The sequence below is a fragment of the Euprymna scolopes genome, chromosome 12 (assembly GCF_053919585.1).
Source record: "Euprymna scolopes isolate OS-2025 chromosome 12, ASM5391958v1, whole genome shotgun sequence".
NCBI classification, from domain to species: domain Eukaryota; kingdom Metazoa; phylum Mollusca; class Cephalopoda; order Sepiida; family Sepiolidae; genus Euprymna; species Euprymna scolopes.
In genome coordinates this window covers 27,655,014-27,674,947 of record NC_136493.1, presented here as the reverse complement: position 1 = coordinate 27,674,947, position 19,934 = coordinate 27,655,014, and the positions used below count along the sequence as shown (strand labels likewise).

Sequence of the window (19,934 nt, the reverse complement as noted above, 5' to 3'; positions counted from 1 at the left end):
ATGAATCCATTACAAGGCTAATTTGAATCTCAATAAATCGAATTTAGTCATTTCCCACTTATTTATAAAACATGGCAGATCAATAAACTATATCTCACTTACTTATAAAATTTGATTTTCTTAGTTAAAAAAAAACTACTTGATCAATTTACATAATTTTTGGAATATGACATTTTCGTTCAGTAACGGGTACATACATCATAAAGATATTTCAGTATTTATTTTTTTTTTTTAATCAGGTTGAATTCTGGACTTGCGCCAATATTTATGTAAAATAATAACAAAAAAAAAAACAAAAAAAACTAAATTTAAAAATGCCACTTTGGCAACCTTTAAATTTGAACGATTAAGTCGTTTTTAAAATTGTGGTTTCCATTTTTAAAGAGTTCGATTCGAGGCAAGGGAGACAATCACGAATTTTATAAAACTTTTGCAAAAACATTTTGGTAAATCAAAACATTTATGTAAAAACAGAAAACATTACTGAAACATTTATTGAATTAAATTAATTTCATAGAAGAAAAACAAACACTTATAATTAAAATTTAGAAATAAATTAAAACAGAAAATTCTCAAATGCATAAAAATAGTTATTACTTGAAAAATGCGCGTTTTCTTTTTCTTGAAAAGGTTTTATTTTTACAAAGAGTTTTTCAGAGAAATTATAATTTCTAAATAATTTAAAAGAGTCACTAGTGGAATATTGTGCTTTTTATCTTTATTTTTTATGAAACAAAACTGTTAATAAATTAAAAAATTTTTTAATTACGACAAAGAATTTATTTACAAAGTTGTTAAAAAAGCCATTCAAGAAATTTTATGATTGTCTTCACCTTGTCCCAAGTCGAACTTTTCAAAAATGAAAAAAAAAAAAAATCTAAAAATACAGAAGTGCTTAATTGCTATTCATTGAGATGAGTATTATTTATTAATTTTTTATTTATTGCGGACAATTATTCTCATCTTTTCTTAGTTGTTTTACAACGTTTCCGTCAACTATTCCTCTGGCCTTCATAAAGTGGTAACCACGACGGATAGGAACTCTGAATCTCCTGACTGCATTCACTGTAATTACTGCCTTCCATAGTTGTTGTTGTCTCACCACATTTTTGGCCAAGTAAGCCTCTACAGTTCCAGGTGATGATTGTCTGAAGATAGCGGTTTCAATCCTACCCAAAGTCGGCCAGAGGTTTACTTGGCCAAAAACGTGGGGAGACAACAACAACTATGGAAGGCAGTAATTACAGTGAATGCAGTCAGGAGATTCAGTGTTCCTATCCGTCACGGTTGCCACCTGATGAAGGACAGAGGAATAGTTGGCTGAAACGTTATGAAACAACTAAGAAAAGATGAGGATAATTGTCTGCTTAATTGCTTTCTTAAAAATTGTGTGCAAACTATTAAAAGTATATGTTCAATTTTACCTTAATAGACAGAAAAAAATGAAAAAAATGCACACCCTAAATTGACAATAACATATTTAACATTTATAAATCATTCGGTAAATTTTGAATTTCATATACAATAATGAAAATTAGATTTCGATATATGAGGCAGTGTAAAAAAAAAATTGCCTTACAATTTTTTTTTTTTTTTTTTTTTTTTAAATTCGGCTCTGAATAATTAGAGTAACCCAGAGCATTAGGCAGCACCTTTTTCATTAACTATGTTTCATTTTCATAAAAGTTAGTTTTCAAAGTTTGTTTGGACTATCATGGACAAAATATATTTGTAATCTCTTATTGAAACATGATTTTACCTTAATAGACAGAAAAAAAAAAGAAAAAGAAAAAATGCAAACCCTAACCCAGCACCTTTTTCATTAACTATGTTTCATTTTCATAAAATGATTTGTGTTCAACAGAGAAGAAAATATATTTTGTTGAATATTTTTCAAAACACAAGTTATCTTTCCACACATTTCAGTCATGTGGGACAAAAGGTGCCATCTTTCAGGGCATTAAACAATAATTACACAGTCATTCCTCATTGTGGAGGTCTATAAATGAAATGTTGATGTTGGTGCACTGTATGTCATACCAGGAATCACAGAGGTCACACTTAACTCAGTTAATGTCATCCTCTCTACCAACTTTGCAATATTCCTCAGTATCAGTATCCTCCGATGTTGACAATGGGCTTCTTTATGTGGTTATGTGTCTCTTGTCCTAGAGTTCTTTGGTGGTTATATGTCTCTTGCCCTAGAGTTCTTTTCCCCCCTGCCTTTCTCTTTTTTTTTTTTTCCACTTCTACCACATCATCTAAATACTGCAGCAACATCCTTAGCAAGTATCTACACGAGTTTGTTGATACTTTCATCTGCTGTGAATCTCTCTCCATATCAGAATTCTAGCTGATCTTACTCTTGCTGCAAATGGAAATTGTTTGGAGAAGAAGTTTTTCAATGAGTCAGACGAAGATGAAGTCGGCAAAAAAACAAGCATGCCTGGAGATGAATGTCTTGGAGAGGGGGCTAAAGATGAGGGTTTTGTAGTGAGGAGCAGTGCAAACACTGCAGAAGCTGGTATGAAGGAAGATTTGGAGAAATGACACAAGGCTAACTGTTCACAGAGACCATTTGGGTTTGAAAGGACAGATGGCTGTGCAACTCAATCTAGCTTTGATTATTTCTGACTTGAAGGATTTATCTATGTAGGCCATAATCATCATGGAAAACTTCTTTTCCACTGGTCCTACATGGATTCAAGCAAACTTGATGAAGAGAGACCATCTTTGAATTGAATCCCCAGCCTCATCCTGCATCAGCTTGATCGTGACCGTCATGAACATAATTTACAGTGGTTGTGACTTGATGCACTCAGCAAGCCCATTTTCATGAGCAGAGACAGCACCATTTGCTTCACAACATGTTTGTTGATATGGATTTTCTCAGTCGTGATCCTGAGGAATGACTTTTTGTTGATTTTAAAATACTTGGCTGCTTGATTGACATCTGTTTCTTCATGACAGCTTCATATCCTTCAAATGGTTCAAACTCTACCTTCAATCCTTAAATTTTTAATGGGACATTAAACACCTGTGTGCTCAATCCCTAAACAAATTTTTAATGTGTACTCAAGTATTATTATCAGTAAATGCTGACTTGTAAATTCAAATTTTCCTCAATAAAAAAAAATATTGTTCAAAATTAATTAATGCAATCATGTTTTTCATTTTTGTCTCTTAACATGTAAAAATACAAAGATGGAGCATTAAGTATCACCTATTTTCAAATATCAATATATTTTTTTAACAAATAAATTACACACTATTGCATACATTATGCTTAAATGAATACAAAGCAATTAACATACTAAAAGTATACAACAACATGACAAGTTGAATTTTGCAATAGATTTTAAAATGTATCTAGAAATTATGATTACATTTGATGGATGAAGACCACTCTGACACACTTTAAAGCTCTGAAAAATGAAAACCTGAATTTAATCAAGTGTAAAAAAAAAAAAGTTTTGACACTTAACTGATATATCTCAGTGCTTCAGAAGCACAGGAACAGTCTGCAGGCTTAGTGATTTAACAGAGAAACAGTTTTGTGCAGTTGCCTTCCTGGAGTTAAAAGTTATGAAATCAGTTTCAAAATGGCTGCAGATAAAGAAGGAAAACCTTCTCATCTTATCACAAAATGACTACATTTGGTTGGCTCAGTAAATGCTACTCTTGAGAAACAAGGCCTATATTTGTCAGTGATCAGACAATTTCAGTGTTTATTGCTCCACAAGTGCCATAGTAATTTCATAGAGAGGGTATTAAATGATACCTAGTTGCCCCAGGTTACCCTAAATCATATTTACAATTATAAGTCATATGCAAAAAAAAAAAAAAAAAAAAAAAAAAAAAAAAAAAAAGTGTACATTCTAATTTTACATAAGTCAATAAAAAAACTAAAACCTAAAAAAGAATTTCTTTTAAAAATTTAGTAACTTTTAAGCCTTTAAACTGTCAATTGCAAAAGTAGTGAGATAAAGAATTTAACTTACGTTAATGTTTCTTGTAATCCCACACCGGCGGTGTCCGGCAGTGTAAACTCAATGGGAAATAACGAAATGAAAACAACTTTTTTTCTGCTTATAAATCTTTTTTTATCATTTTAATACATAAAATAGCACTTCTGCATTTTAGCTTTCTTTGGTTTTCATTTTTAAAATAATTCAGTTCAGAGCAAGGGGAGACAATCACAATTTTTTAGAATTTCAGAAAAATCAAAGCAAATACATCAACATAGTAATACAACAAAAAGCATTGATTGCCGGAATATTTATTGAATTTATTTTGTTTTTTACTGAACACTTTCTTTTTTAAAACAGTAATTGCAATAAAGTAAAATTTTGATATAAATTACAAAGTTTCCAAATAAATAAGGATTTATAATTTAAAACAGTCACTAATGGAAGAATGTAATTTTTAAAAAGTTTTGAAATAAATTAAAACAGTTCATTTATAAAGGATTACATCCATTTCCAGAGAAAATTTCATAATTGTCTCCACTTGTCTCGAATTTAACTCTTCAAAAATCGATACCAAAGAAAGATAAAATACAACAGTGCCATAAAACAATATATAATCTTTCTTACCAATTTAAAATTATCATAAAAGTTATTTTAAAATGAGATATTATAGTCAAAATAAAAGATGTCTGTTAATTTCAAAATATTCCAGTTTGTCAAAGTAGTAGGAGGAGTAGAATATTACCTCCTACTCCCTATTTATATGAATCTGGAAAAAAATGGAATCTCGACCTGGATGTTTTCGATAAAATTCAAAATACATTTTTTTCTTTTAAGAACACGATCTGATCTAGTTGATTACGTCAAAACAAAAGAATGCCGAGCTTGTAGGAGATTAGTAACACATGAATAACCTTTGGTCATGTGTGGGCCGGATTAAGTTTTCTCAACCTGGACGTGAGCCAGTGCCCTAATTATTATATAATATAATTATTATAATTATTTGGTACTTATGCAGAGAAGGTTCTGTGCTATTTTTTTTAATAGTATTTCCAAGTTAAATTCTAAGTTCTACAGTATCTTTTGTTTATTAAATTTTTAGGTGAAAGCACAGAATAGTTACAAAACATTCTCCCCTTCCGATGTTAAGAATGGGTTTCTAAATAATTATTCAGCATGGTACTTTCTCTGTATAAATACCGACTATTCATATGTACTAGCACATTCATATAGACTATTGACATAATAGATATGTAGCGGCTGCTACAGATTCTATAGATATATTCAATTATTGATTTTTATTCATTTATGAATCTATAGTTATGAATAAAAAATATGTATATAAAAAAAAGAGGACAATAGTTCACTTTAACTAACCGCGAGTATTTTTTTTTTTTTCGTATTCAGAAGAGTTCTAGTAAAAAAAATAAATAAATAAATAAATAAATAAATAAAAAAGGGAGGTAATACAAATTTTAATGATTTTTCAAAACCAAACTTTTCTGGCAATTCAAAAACAAGTTCATTAAAGTGACAAAGTAACACAACAGAAAACATTAAATACATTAATTAATTTACTTGCATGAGCAATATTGTTTCAAAATGAATATTTTTTTAAATTTACAAATAAAATTGGACAATTTAAAGTAATTGATTTTAAAATAAATAATTTATTAAAATGTACAAATAAAAATACAATTAGAATACAATGAAAAAAAAAAAATTGGATTGTCTCCTCATTTTCCTACTAGAACTATTTTGAAAACGAAAACAAAAGAATAATTTCGCTTAGTTAAAGTGCACTAGTGCAAAAGTTATTAAAAAAGAAAAAAAAAATCAACCATAAGAACAAAAACAAATTTATTGAATAACATTTTTATTAATTTGATTATAAAAAAAAATATCACAATGTGAAAATTGAACTTAATATTTGTTACCTAGTATTTCAATATTTGGACAAACGTGATTACTCTCAATTTATTTTCAAGATTAAGGATTAAAGAACGATTTTACTATTTATATAAGACAGTTTTTTTTTACTTGGAAGTCACCACTTATCAAGGCCCGAAGGCTACTCGAGGATAAGGGTTAATAACTTTAAGGTGGTAGTTTAATAATCGTTAATGGTGTAACTTGGGTAGAATTTGATTATTTATGGGGGACGGCTCAACAAAAACTTGTTTACACTGAATTTGAAGTCTACCATGTTGTATTCAACTGAAAAGCAAGCCAGCGGAACAGTGTTCCCTAGGCAAGCAGTTCTGAAAAGGCTTTGTTCATAGAATCTGCATTTAGATTTATGTGACAAATTAAGGCATGACAAATGCATCTGTTGATTCTATATTTATGTGATATTTAGGCAAGACAGATTAAGATATGACAAATGCCACTTACTATTTTTTTTTTCTTTGCTAAAAATATTTGTAAAAAAAATTAAGAAATGTTTTTTTTTTTTTTAGACTTGGAGGGGATATTTAAAATTAAGAATATGAAAAAGAAAAAAATTGTTTTCTTAAGTTAAAAGATAAAAAATACTTATTTACTATTTTCATAGTAATTGCTTTTGTGTGTGTGTGTGTGTGTGTGTGTTTTTTTTCCTAAAAGTCTTTGTAAAAAGATAAACAATTTATTTTCCAGGCCAAGATTTGCGGGAATTAAATAATTTGTTGATATATCTACTTAAATATTAATTAAAATCGGGTGCTTCTTGTTCTTGGCATAGGAATCCCAGGTTACTGGAGTGCCTAAATATCGTACGAATAAATAATAAGAAGGAGCAGTTATCGTTCCTTGTTGTGCTTATAATGTGAGCATTATTTTTTTTAATGAAAAACGTTTGTTCAAAGTTTAATTTAACACTGAATGCTGAGAAATCTACGAAAGTTCGGTTAACTTAGTTGGACTACTTGTGATATATTAGTTTAATTGTAAGCAATAGCCTCATTGTATTTGAAGAATGCGGAAATCTAAATAAAATAGTAAGAAAAAGAAAGAAAAGATAGACAAACACACGTACACATGGAAGTATGTGTTGCCGCGTTTGCAACTGTCGCCTCCGTTTTTTTCTTTTTTTTTTTTTTTACATAGGCGTCACCACTTATCAAGGCCGATAGGCCACTCAAGGATAAGGGTTAAAGAGTGTACAGTAGTCCAAAGGGCAATATAGTAATCGATAGTAATGGAAGTTCGGTAAATTTGTTAACTTAAGTGGAACGGCTCATCAGAAACTTGTTCACGTTGAACTTGAAGACAACCATATTATAGTACTTGTTTACATTGGACTTGAAGACAACCATATTATAGTACTTGTTTACATTGAACTTGAAGACAACCATATTATAGTACTTGTTTACATTGAACTTGAAGACAACCATATTATAGTACTTGTTTACATTGAACTTGAAGACAACCATATTATAGTACTTTCCACTCGCACACATGTGGCTTAGAAATACATGTCATTTATTGATGGAAAGCCTTTGTTCAAAAATTAATTGAAAGTATTGAAGTATATTAAAATTTTGTTAACTCCGTTGGTTCCTATTAGTTTGTGATAAATAATGGCCTCGTTGTTTTTGAAGGATAGTGTGTGGATGGGCGCCATGTTTAATTTTACAAAATGGATTCTGTAGAGTTCATTAAATACACTCCATAGAATGAATGGGTATGTATGAGCAGCCAATGAAAATTTTGCTAGAATTAAAAGTGAATTGATAGGGAGCACTGATTGAATGAGTGTTCAATGAATGTTAATTCGATGATATTAAAATTGAAATAAGGACAGATGTATAAGATTTGAACACTATGAAATACTATATATATATATATCTACTGGATCGATAGAAGGATCCCACCATTTTTTTCAGCGGCCTTGGCAACAGATTTGATGTATCTGTTCCATTTAAGATCAGGAATAAAGGTCAAGCCTAGAAGCTTGTCAAAACTTGACACCTCCTCAAGACGAGAGACATTCATTTCAACTGATACCAGATCGGGATCAGAACGTTGATGATGTAAAGAGAGAAGCTTGGTTTTAGATGCATTAAAAGTAACCAGCCACTCCTTTCCTCATTGTACCATGTGCTTAAGATCAAAGGAGAGAGAATCAGAGAACTTGGTCGTTTACTGACTTATGTGCTACCATAGATGGTAGTGTCATCAGCATAAATGTCTACAAATGATGTAAGGATGTGATTTGGAAGATCATTAATGTAGATCAGGAAAAGAGTTGGGCCCAGGATGGACCCCTGAGGTACTCCAGCATTAATACTTTGAGCTTCTGATTTTTTTCCCATCAACTACTACTCTTATGAACTTGTCAGAAAGAAATGATTTAATAATTAAGACATTTTCAGCTATACCATAGCTCGAGATCTTGTGAAGTAAACCTTCATGCCATACCCTATCAAAGGCCTTAGATATGTCAAGAGCAATTGCCCTAGAAAGGTTGCCTCCTTCGAGAGATTCACTAATCCTATGAGGTATAACTGTCACATCTGCTGTAGATCTAGCAGAACGGAAACCATATTGTGTGTCACTAAGAAGGTTATTTCTGCTAATATGGTTGATTACTTCTCTATTTAACACATGGATGACGTTCGAGATCACGTTAGGTGTAGGTGACATTAGCAAGCACATGCGAGAAGACAACCACATGAGGGATGTTACAGCATTAACGAGAGAATGAGGAAAAAATGTTGTACAACAAAAAAAGCGAATTGAAGATCTTTTCCATTTTTTTGTCTGCGAGGTAAAATACCAGGTTGAGAAACTGGCGCGGTCTATCCTTCTCTCTAGGATAGATGGAACTCTCTTAAGCCGTAGTAGGTACCTTGTCTAGTGATTGCGTCACAATAAAAAATACCCTTGATAGCCCTGGCAAAGCATCAAGTATTCAGCTACGCACTTCTTGGCCTTCGGGACAAGTTTTTTTTTTTTGTGTGTGTGTGTGTGTGTGTGTGTGTGTGTGTGTGTGTGTGTGTGTGTGTGTGTGTGTGTGTGTGTGTGTGTGTGTGTTTATTTTCTCACACATACACACACACACAAAAAAAAAAGAAAAATGCACACACAACATACAGAAATGAATATACAAATTGTACATAGTTAAATTTTACATTGAACGCTGGGGTTATTAGTTAGATTAGGATCTACAGAGTGATTGAGGTATTTCGGTAAATGTTGCCAGTCAAGAGTAAGACTTCAAAGTCTCATCTGTTACATAGTCACAAAGACCCTGTACCCTCCCCCTCCCAATTTCTTGTAGGGCCTTGTGCCTAATTTTGTTGAATTGAATTTTTTGTACGTTTCTTATGTTCAATTTTTTCTTTCTCAATAAAATATATAAACAAGATCAAAGTGTAGTATCTGTTCCGGCAGATGCTGCAAGCAAAGACCATATGTGGGGGTAACCCCACATATCAGACCTTGGTCAATGTAGGGGCAACCCTTCATACCAATTGTCACTATCCAGCTCCCATTTCCCACCCATCGGGAGCTGGTCCCCTTTCCCTCCCCCTCCCTCTCTCTCCACATTAAAAATCGGCCTTGTGCCTAATTTGCTCAGTGGGGAAGCAAATAAATACAATCTGTTCCGGCAGATGCTGCACTTCTATTTCTTGTTCTCTTTCGGTGGAGGAGAAATCCTTCACGACTGAGACAATTTTTATTTTTGTACCTTTTCTCCACGTTAAAAAACGACCCTGGTGTCTAACTCTGTCCCGTGGGAAGGCATAGTAAATAGGTACTATAAACGCATGTAGTGAGTTCAATTTCGGCAACGGCCGCGCTGGATAATGATCTGCTTTGCAACTGAAGCGTTACAGTTCTACTACTTAATAAAGTAGTTTTTTACGTTTTTTTCCCTTTTCTTGTTTTTTTTTTCTTTTCTTTTCTTTTTATAATAGATTGGCGGCTGGGACTCAAATTTATTACAAACCAGCAACAGATTAGCAAGAGGAAGATTCAAATTTATTATGAACCAGCAACAGTTTGACGGCAGAAGGATTTGAATTTATTACGAATTAACAAATCTAAATCATTGTTTAAGAGTTACGATAAAAAAATTATACAAGGTTTCAGAATCTATTTGATTGAATTTCTAGAACGAGAGAAATCACACTAGGACGAAGCAGAAAACTTGGGGAAAAGAGTCGAAAAAAACATCAAACTACAGGAAAAAAAGATTAAGAAATTTGGTTTGACATGCTGGCATGTGTTGGCCAAAATAAGAGAAGCGAGTTACGAGGTTACCAAGAGTAAACACGAAATTAATTTTCTACTCTTGAATTTAATTTCAGACATTTGTGCTTAACTATGATGTGTGTGTATGGTGATGCTGGTGGCTGCTTGTTTCTATTTTTATAATGTTATCACGATGATTTAAAAAAAATGATATGATTATCACGATTTTAAAAAATGATATGATTATCACAATGATTTTTAAAAAATGATGTCATTATCACGATGATTTTAAAAAAATTATATCATTATCACGATGATCCAACTAAAGATATTTTTTTTTTACTGTTATTTCACCACAAACAAAGCACAATTCCACTTAGATGTAAAGGCTACTATTTGGGACCCATTTGTGAGGGATACTATATAGGGAGTTGAGCAGTAAGATATCCGTTTACACTACAACTGAACTTCTGCATATCAGTACAGTCAGCGAAGCAGGGACCCGGAAGGGAATTTCAAAGTCTAGCAGTTTGGGGGAAGAAACTATTAGAGTAGAAGGTTTTCCGGCATCTAGATATCTCTACAATGTAGGATAGGATTTTGCAGCTTATTGGGTTAGATACAGAAATATTGGTAGAAATATTTGATGAAACTAAACTGGAACTGATCCTTAGCACACAGAATTTCCTGTCCAAATTCTGAAAGGGGATTAATAAAATAACTCTTTATTAAAGACGTGCTTCAGATTATCTTTAGGATAAAAATAAGACAAACTCTCATTTATAATAAAAAATACAAACAAAAATAATATCATGAAGAACAAAGAACTTGTTTGTGTATATTAATAGAAGGCAATTTGCTTGCTGAAAACTGAATAAAAATAAACGTCCATTCTCAATTTTTATTTATTTATTTATTTTACTAGTCACGGTCACTGTCTACCAAAGGCTACTCAAGGATAAAAGTTAATGAGTGTCTTGTAGACGATGAAACAACAGTGTGATTATTGGTAATAGTGGAACCTGGGTAGGGTTTAATCATTTAAAAGCACGGCTCAACAAGAACTTATTTACATTAGACTTGAAAACGACCATGTTATAGTAAGCTGGAAAGAAGCCTTACAGTATTGTGTTCCACCGACGGACAGTTCTGGGAAAGTTTATCTAACATTAGTTCTATCAGTTTCAAACAATAAAAAATATAAAGTTCTATTATGGTTCGTATCACTACAGCAGAATAAGCTTTGTGTGACACTTACGTCACCCGCGTGTCGTCTAGTGGTGGAACGCTCCCTGATTGTTGGTCTCCGTGTCTCCTTGATGAGAATGTCAGCAGCCAGTACCTGAAAGAGACTCGTCGAGCACTTCTGCAATCATGCAAAACAAATTAAAAAGACAAGTCGATATTTTTTTTTTTTTCTTATGCAAAATTCCTTGTTATTCATAAAGGTTACAATCGTCGTTTCGTAATTCGCTATTAAATAAGGGACTGACTGTTTGTTAACTGCAAAGTTCTTTCTTTTTCGATAAAAACTAAATAGCTACGTGACAGGGTCAATCGATGAGGCAGTCGGCTTTTTCGTTCGTTCGAGCCCAGCGGAGCAGATCTCTCTCTCTGTCTTGCGCTCAAAACTCGCTGCTTATATTGTGGGGGTGGGAACTATGCCTTCTTCCTGATCGTCTTCCTTTTTTCCTCTCATTCGGCCCTTTAGTCAATCAGGATGCCGGAACCGCTGTCACTCAAATCTTCACCAGGCGGCCTATGCCCAAAAAAGAGGCTGTTTTTCTTCTTCTGTTGGCAATCGAGTAGAATAGGCGGACCCCCAATCTCGACTGGCGTGTGCCTAATGGAATTTGATGGGCCATTAAAACCAGAATGGTCTCGTTCAATTAACTTTGAGGGATCATAAAAATGAACCAAATCCAATTCCACAAAGGCCACGTGTCTTTTCAATAGAGGCCACTTACCCACCAGGGAGCAGCCATCAATGGTCGCTTTGTAAATTGGAATTTCATTGGTACTCTTCCGCCACTCACCTCTTTGGCGATCGGCGCCGGGCTGTCATGGTCAATTAGCACATACCGCTCTCTTGACCAAAAGAAGTATCCTTTACAAATACCATTCTGGCCCTATCTACCTTTTTTCCTTTTTTTTTTTTTCGTTTACAACTGGGTTTTTTTTTCTACGCCTGTTGTCCGCCCCACCACCACCTCTTTTCTCGGTCGCATGTTACCTCTGTCAGTGTCTATCCCGTTGGATGCATTTAGCTTGCAGTTTACTGCACCTCCGAGCCTGTCTCATTTCGAAGTTGATGACCCCACCCCCACGCAACAATTTCTGCAAACTATATCACACTGTGCACTTTTTTTTTTTTTTGCAAAATCATCTATCTTTATTTACTAGTAGGACATGTGTTCCGGTATTGCCCAGGAAAATTGAGGAAACCAATAATGGCGACCTAAGTAACTTAACCAGAAAGTACCAGAAAGACTCTTCAGTCAAAATGCTATGCATTTATCCATAATTAAAAAAAAAACAAGAAGTGGGTGAAAGGGTACTCATTAGCTTCTTTGATTTCTTGTGGGGAGGCGCTTTATTTTTAATTTATAATTTAATAAAAGAATAAAATAACTGACTTGTTTGTTTCTAAGTACGAATGAATCACTGCTTATTAAAGGTCCAAAGGCCATTCTGGTGGATTTGTTTTGTTTTTGTTTTTTTTTCAAAGAAATGGCTCTAGATAAGGCATGAAGCCACTTAATGTAAGGAGCTAAATAAATCAGAAAAACAAAATATTCTACAAGAATAAAACTAGCCAACAATAAGTGTTAGATAGATAGATAGATAGATTCCAGCCTAGCAAACAGTAATTCTTCCCCCTTTGTTAGAAAGATCACTCATGGAATGTGGGGACTGAAGGACAAAGTATGCAAAGAGAGAGCTCTGAGGTTGATGAAAGTAAACCCAAGATCAATTTTTTTACTCTTTAATAAAATTTAAAACATTTTAGAGAGAGGGAATATTCAGACATTTTGTTTGGCCACGATCTGTATGGTTGTATGGTGGTGATGGATGCTTGCTTTGATTTACAAAGTAGAAATGGATCAATACCTGCTGACGTAAATTTTCTGGAAAAGACCGGGAAAAATTTTTTTTTTATCCAAAATGTTAAATTTCTATCCAAAATACGAAAATGCGTTATATTAAAATGAAAATAATTATTAAATTAGAAAACAACAAAAACGAATAGTGAATTAATTAGATGTCCTTTTCGAAACAATATGCAAATTAGTTAATTGTTAGCTATCGACTGAATACATATGGTCAGTATATTAGACAACTATGGCTTTTTTCTTTTGAATATGAATTTGGCATTTTAATCTCGCCATCAGTGCAATAAATTTATCGCTATATGTGGATGCATTTACATATCAATAAAAATTGTAAAAGTTAAAATTGTTTGATTTTTTTTCATTAATAGTGAAAAGAAAATAGTGAAATGGAAAACAGACTTAAAATAATTTTACATAGTATCTAAAATATGGTAAAAAAATAAGTTTTAGAATCCAAAACAACATTTTTTAAAATAGATATTTATTTATTTAAAATAAACTTAGTTTCAACAATATAACATCTTCTTCAGAAACTAGAAACCTTTTTTCTTCCTCATGGCATGATGTCACTAGTAAAAGTGTTTTTGTTTTAATTGGGAGGATAATACTAGTGCAGATGACATGAATAAGGTATTTTAAAAATATATCTATTTATACTTATATATAAAGGGCTTTTATGCATGTGTGTATTCGTTCCATGTGGACTCCAAAATGGCTGAGTCGATTTTAATTTCAGGCAAATGTACTTATGTATCTGGGAGTGTTCTTGGATAGGATTTGCATCAGAATACTCCTGATAAGTATCAAAAATTGACAATCAAAAGAATTTGATTCCAAGAAAGAACAGTTTAATTTTGACCAAAATTAACACCCTTATACAGCCTAACATCACAAGTGCATTTGAGAAGTTTGATACACAAACAGAAGAACCCAGTTCATAAAATCAATAGTAGGTTCTTTGATAAGACAGGGGTACATTCGAAATGAAGGTTTCTGTTTACAGCACAAGTGAACCATGATATTTGACTTTTGCATTTTAAACTATTTATATAAAAATAATTTTATAAAATTAACAGTAGGTTCTTTACAGTGCAATGTAGACTACAATGTATTGTGGACTAAGTCACTGTGGGAAAGCATATGAAGTTTTATCACAGAGTGCACTGCAGTGGGTCCCTGACTAGAGCAGACAATCAATTTGATTGAAAAATCGGTGATTTCAACGATTTTAATGACAATAAAGTATTGGAAGTGTGGAACATTTGTTGATCCTAATTCAAATCCAGGCAACATCAGGTCTTCCTGCTTGTGTGTGTGTGTGTATATTTTCCCCACTCTTTATCTGTGTCAAAACCAAAACGTAGATTCCATGAACAAAGCTTCTTTCTTAGAAGTGCACACCTGTGGAACTCTGTTCTGTTTGCCTGTTTCCCACCTGATTACAACCTGAATGTCTTCAAGTCCAACAAATTCCTGATGAACCACTCCCTTAAGTAAGACACTTTATCAAATCTCAACACTAACGTATTGTACACGTAATAACCCTTATCCCCGAATGGCTTCTGGGCCTTGATAAGTGCTGACCACCTTGTAAAAAAAATAAATATATATATACATATATATATTAGCGTTGAGACGATTAATCGGAATCGAAAAAAATCGAAACTTTTTGGGGTATTGAAAAATTTATAGTCTATTTTCCAATGCCAAACCAATTCTTTAAAATTTTAAAATAAAAAATGAAACAAGCACAAAATGTGTTTTCAATCGATATTTATTCAATAAGAGGCCAGTTTTCCTACCTAGCAAAAATGGATGAGTTTTCTCGGTACGAGTTTTCTTAAATTCCTATTAGAGACTTTACACTTTAATATCAAAGAAATTGGATTTTTTTTTTTTTTTTTCTGGCGCTGGTTTTGTCCAATCACCACATCCTTTGAAATATTTCATGTTTCCTTATATTTTGTTTGGTTTTGGCATAAGTGAAAATATAGATGAAAATCTCAGAAGTTTATCAAAACATTGGATAGAATAGATAAAGAGCAAACATTGAGAAGTTTGTTAACTTAAAAAATAACTTTCATTTACATTCAAAAGAAGGGAGATCCAGCAGTGCCCAAAACAATGTTGATCTTTGCAATTTCACCTACCTACTTAGCAGTAGCCAAAATAGCATAATGGTTAAAAGAACCGACGGTATCCTAAGCAGTCCAATTTCTATCCTGGTTTGAGGCAGTTGTTAATTCTGCTGCACTAAGGAACTGCGAAATTGTCTATGGATGACTATATAGAAATATGTGTATATACTTTTTAAATTTACAAATTTGAATTGCACAACCCTTACATTTATTCCACATGTGTCAGTGCAATCCTCCTTAAAACGTTTAATAAAATAAATGAAATAAAATGAAAGATCCAGACTTTTCTAATGATAACGTGTTACATAATTGCAAAATTGGATTATGTAAGTTTTTTAAACAAAAAAAAAAAGAAAAAGAAAGAAAAGTTAAATTTTTTTTTTTCAAGTCAAGAGAAAATTTAAGTTTTGTGTTTTTCGTTTTATTTGTTGGTGTGAAAAATATAAAAAAGAGGGAATCTACAAAATGAAAGGGAGAGGATGATTAGATGTGTAAACCAGAGAGAGAGGGAGAGAGAGAGAAAATATATCGAGTAGGAAAACAGAGGGAACTTCCCACCAAAGGTGTGAAATTTCGTTTTGAAATACAACCACACTCAATTGACCCTTTCGAGTTCTTGCTGCTGAAAACTGACAAATAAGAGGGAGAGGGAGAAAGAATAGGAAGGAGAAGAGAGAGAAAGAAAAGAGAAAAGACATTTTTTTATACTCTTTGGGCCTCCAAGCACCATCTATCAATAGTATCTCTCAAACATTGGGTTCATAAGAACGATAAAAAAAAAAAAAAAAAGACTACGATTGAAGCGAAAATTTTTTTAATGCGATTTGAAAATGAGATATTCGCAAAACAAATGCCCAGAAGGAAAATTCCAGAAATGATATAGATTGAATACAAAGGTTTTGCAAAATATGAACAATCAAAATCCCATATAAAAACGAACTGTGAGTCTACCCTTTTTCTCTCATGTGTCAATGAATTGATATTTTCTTTTTGTTTATCAATATTTTCTGCTCAACATGATTTGCCATCCCCATAACTTGCTTTTTCATTCATATTTTTTTTCTTTTCGTTCCATTTTGTAAATAAATTTGAAAATTTAAATGCGTTTTTATTTTCTGTTCTCCCTTTCATTGTGTTTTTCATCCATCTATGTCACATTTTTATGGGTTTGAAGGAATTTTTCCCCTTCCCTCGTTTGACTTATATATTGAACTCCAGAACGTTTTTTCTTCTTTTTTTTTGTTATATAACCATGCTCTGTAATATCTAATAAAGTAGAGTTTGTAATAAATATGAAAAAACCAAGTTGAGTTTAAATAATAAATATTTATTTAAATATACATAAGAAATAAAAGATGAGAATCCAAAGTTAAATGAAAGTTTATTACATCAAATCAACAAGAAAAAAAAAAACACATTTAGGCTATGGCATTTCGAAAAAACAACACAGTCTCTGAAAGAAATGCACATCATATGGGTTGTGATAGGAGCAACTGGCAAAAAAAAAAAAAAAACTTAAATACTTTGAAACAATTCCTGGAAGACCAAGCTGTAACTAAATACAGTTGGCAACCATAAAGGTGTAACATAGCCGTTACACTCGAACTGTGTTCATTACAGTTCAAACCTCCCTCAGACCCCATACACCGTTTGGCACCATTGAAAGGAACAAACAACCCAAAAGTAAATAAACCTGAATCCGCTTTTCTTTCTTTTTTTAACACAAGTCGTTTATTACCATTTTTTCTTTTTACCCGTCTCGACACCAGCTTAAAAGTCTCTCGCTTTTGCTCCACCACACGCTGGCCGCAGACAGCCATTTTTTATACTAACCCATCTTTTTCAGCTCTGTTTTTATCTTGAGCACGTTGCATCCTTTTTCTTGTCACGCCGACTCATGCACATTTCCTAATTTGTATATGCGCATTTTTTGGCTACTGCTGCAGCTAATCTCTTTGCAAGCCAGCCATCCTTTGCTGCATCTGATATTTTCCCAGGTGCTCATATGCACTTTGTTACGTCTATTCTTAAAAGAGCCCTTGGATATAAATCCAAATCTTAATGAAATCAAGTGTTAGCTTCATGAGGAGTTAGCTCCCTTGATCTTTTGAAACTAACTAAAGTAAATTTAAAAAAAAATAAGTGAAGCATGCATGGTCCCCTGTGAGTGCACAGTGAACAAGGCATAAAAAAAATTGACTAAGTTCAGCATTTGCATCCTCACCCCCCATTTAGCCCCAAAAGTCCCCAGGGGACGTCAAATTCTGGTAAAAATGAATAAACGGTGTAGTTTTAGGCCTTAACATACATAAATTTGAGTTCTGCACGATGAAAAGAAAAATAACGACTAAGTCCATCATTTGCACCCTCCACCCCATTTAGCCCCAAAAGTCCCCAAGGCCTTAACATATTTAAATTTGAGTTCAGCACCATGCAAAACTGCTAAATAGACATACAGAAAATTTTGGACAAATATGGTAAAATAGTCCCAGAAATTGAGTGTTTTTATTAGCCCTAAAAGAGCCCCTGAGGCACACCAAAGAGTTATCATGAAGTATAGACAAACAAAATTATATAGAAATCAGTTAGTTACAACTTTTCAGACAGTTTTAGAAAAATCCAAGGCATATATTTTTTTTTTAATAAGCACAAAGTGTAATTTTTAGTCATTTTAACCTGAAGGGTCCCCCCCCCGGGGGGGGGATTAATCGGAGTTTTCCCAGAAAATTCGTTCTGTTACTTTTTTACTCATATCATGTTCAATATTTGTGCAAAATTTCAAAATGTTTCAAGGCATAGTTATTGAGAAAAGTGCGGACAGACGAACGGAAAAGGGCGAATTTACAGGGCTACCCTCCTTTTGTCGGGGGACCAAAAATAAAAAAATCTGAGAAATTAGTCAGCATTTACTTTCTAAAATAGTACATAAGAATACTGAAAGACTGATCCCCACCCTCAATGAAGCCTGGCCCAATTAACCCTCAGAGAATGAATAATTTTTTTTCTTAGCTGTTATGCATCCGAGGCAATGCCAGTCAGAACAATACCAAATTGATAGGTCATGTTTAGTAGTTTAACTTTTAGCTGTATATACAAACATTTGGCCTTTATATAATAAATAACGATTGCTTGCAGCAAGGTAAATCTGCAAAGATAAATGTGTGTATTGTTTTGTTTATAATTAATGTTTATACATTTATTTTGGAAAAAAAAAAAATTAACTTTAAAATAAATTTTTCCTTTTTTTATAAATCTCCAAATTTTACAAAGTTTTGTAAATAAAACTTAAATGACCAGTGTTCATATAGTTTTGGAAGCAAAAGAATTGATATAATCTTTCAAATAAAAAAAAATGCAAATATTGTTTTAATCTTTCAAAAAAAAAAAAAAAAAAAAAAAAAAAAAAAAACTTTTCATCTTTGGGAATACATTATCACAGGATTGCTTTCCTACAAACAACATGGTCATCTTCAAGGTCAATGTAAACAAATACTTGTCAAGCCATCCTCTAAGTAATCAAATGTCAATTCCACTCCTCATTTTTAAGTCTCTTGTAGAACTGTTCTACATCCAACTGACAAACTCCTATCCTCGAGTGTCTTGGCCTTGCTAAATGACGACTCATTAGTACTAAAAATAAAGGCATGAGAGGTAACCTATCAATGTGTTCTTTTTTTTTTCATATAAATTTATAATACTGCTCATCAAAAGTTTTTTGTTTTGTTTTTTATTGAAAGAAATGTTTATCTATTTTGTCAAGTTTTTCAATAATTCTGATAAAATAATTCAGTCATTATTTTATCAGAATTATTGAAAAACTTCATCATCATCATCATCATCATCATCATCATCATATTCGCTTTCATATCAGTTTTCCATGTGTTGAACGGCTTTTATAAATTGGCTTCCAAACCAACCTTTCTGTGACGAGGTCATTATTTAATGTACATAGTCTGAAATAAGACAAATTTTCTTTGGAAGTCATTTCTTTGGTGAGAGGAAAAGACCTTCCAGAGGTGCCTTTAATAAGTTTCCATATTTCTTTTGTATGGGCACTTTTATTGATAGTACACACATGAAACCCTAGTACTCTTCCCAAAGTAGCTGAGCAGCGGCTTGGTTCCCATCAGTTTTGGCAAATAACAAACAGAATCCTGAACAGAAGTGTGTGCTCTATTCCAACTATCATCAACGGACCTGAGGTAATCTCGTCAGCATCAGACAAAGCCAAACTCTTTGCCAAGATCTTTGCAGCTAATTCTACCCTTTACAACCAAGGCTGCCGACCCTCAGTATTTCCTCATGTATCAGAAAACATGCTATGCAACATACAAATATCTGTACGTGATGTTGCCAAGCTAATCAAAAACCTTGATTCCAGTAAAGCAACTGGCTCTGACGGCATTCCAATCATAGTGCTCAAAAAGCTTCAACCAGAACTAGCGCCAATACTTACCAAGTTATTTAAGCGTTGTCTTAAGGAGAAATGCTTCCCAACACCATGGAAAATCTCATCAGTTTTCCCTGTATTTAAA

The 19,934-nt window shown here is 32.8% G+C and overlaps 1 protein-coding gene across 3 annotated transcripts in view; it reads right to left on the bottom strand.

Annotated features, from left to right (window-relative positions):
- LOC145291220 (uncharacterized) overlaps window positions 1-19,934 on the bottom strand; it is a 207,684-nt gene that overhangs the window by 92,692 nt on the left and 95,058 nt on the right. The window contains exon 1 of one of the 3 annotated variants that reach the window (XM_080136810.1): window positions 3,486-3,508. The exons of the other annotated variants lie outside the window; for them this stretch is intronic. The gene's annotated coding sequence lies outside the window, so the exon portion shown is untranslated. Of the gene's footprint in view, window positions 1-3,485; window positions 3,509-19,934 lie in introns of those variants that run through there. 3 annotated transcript variants of the gene reach the window in all.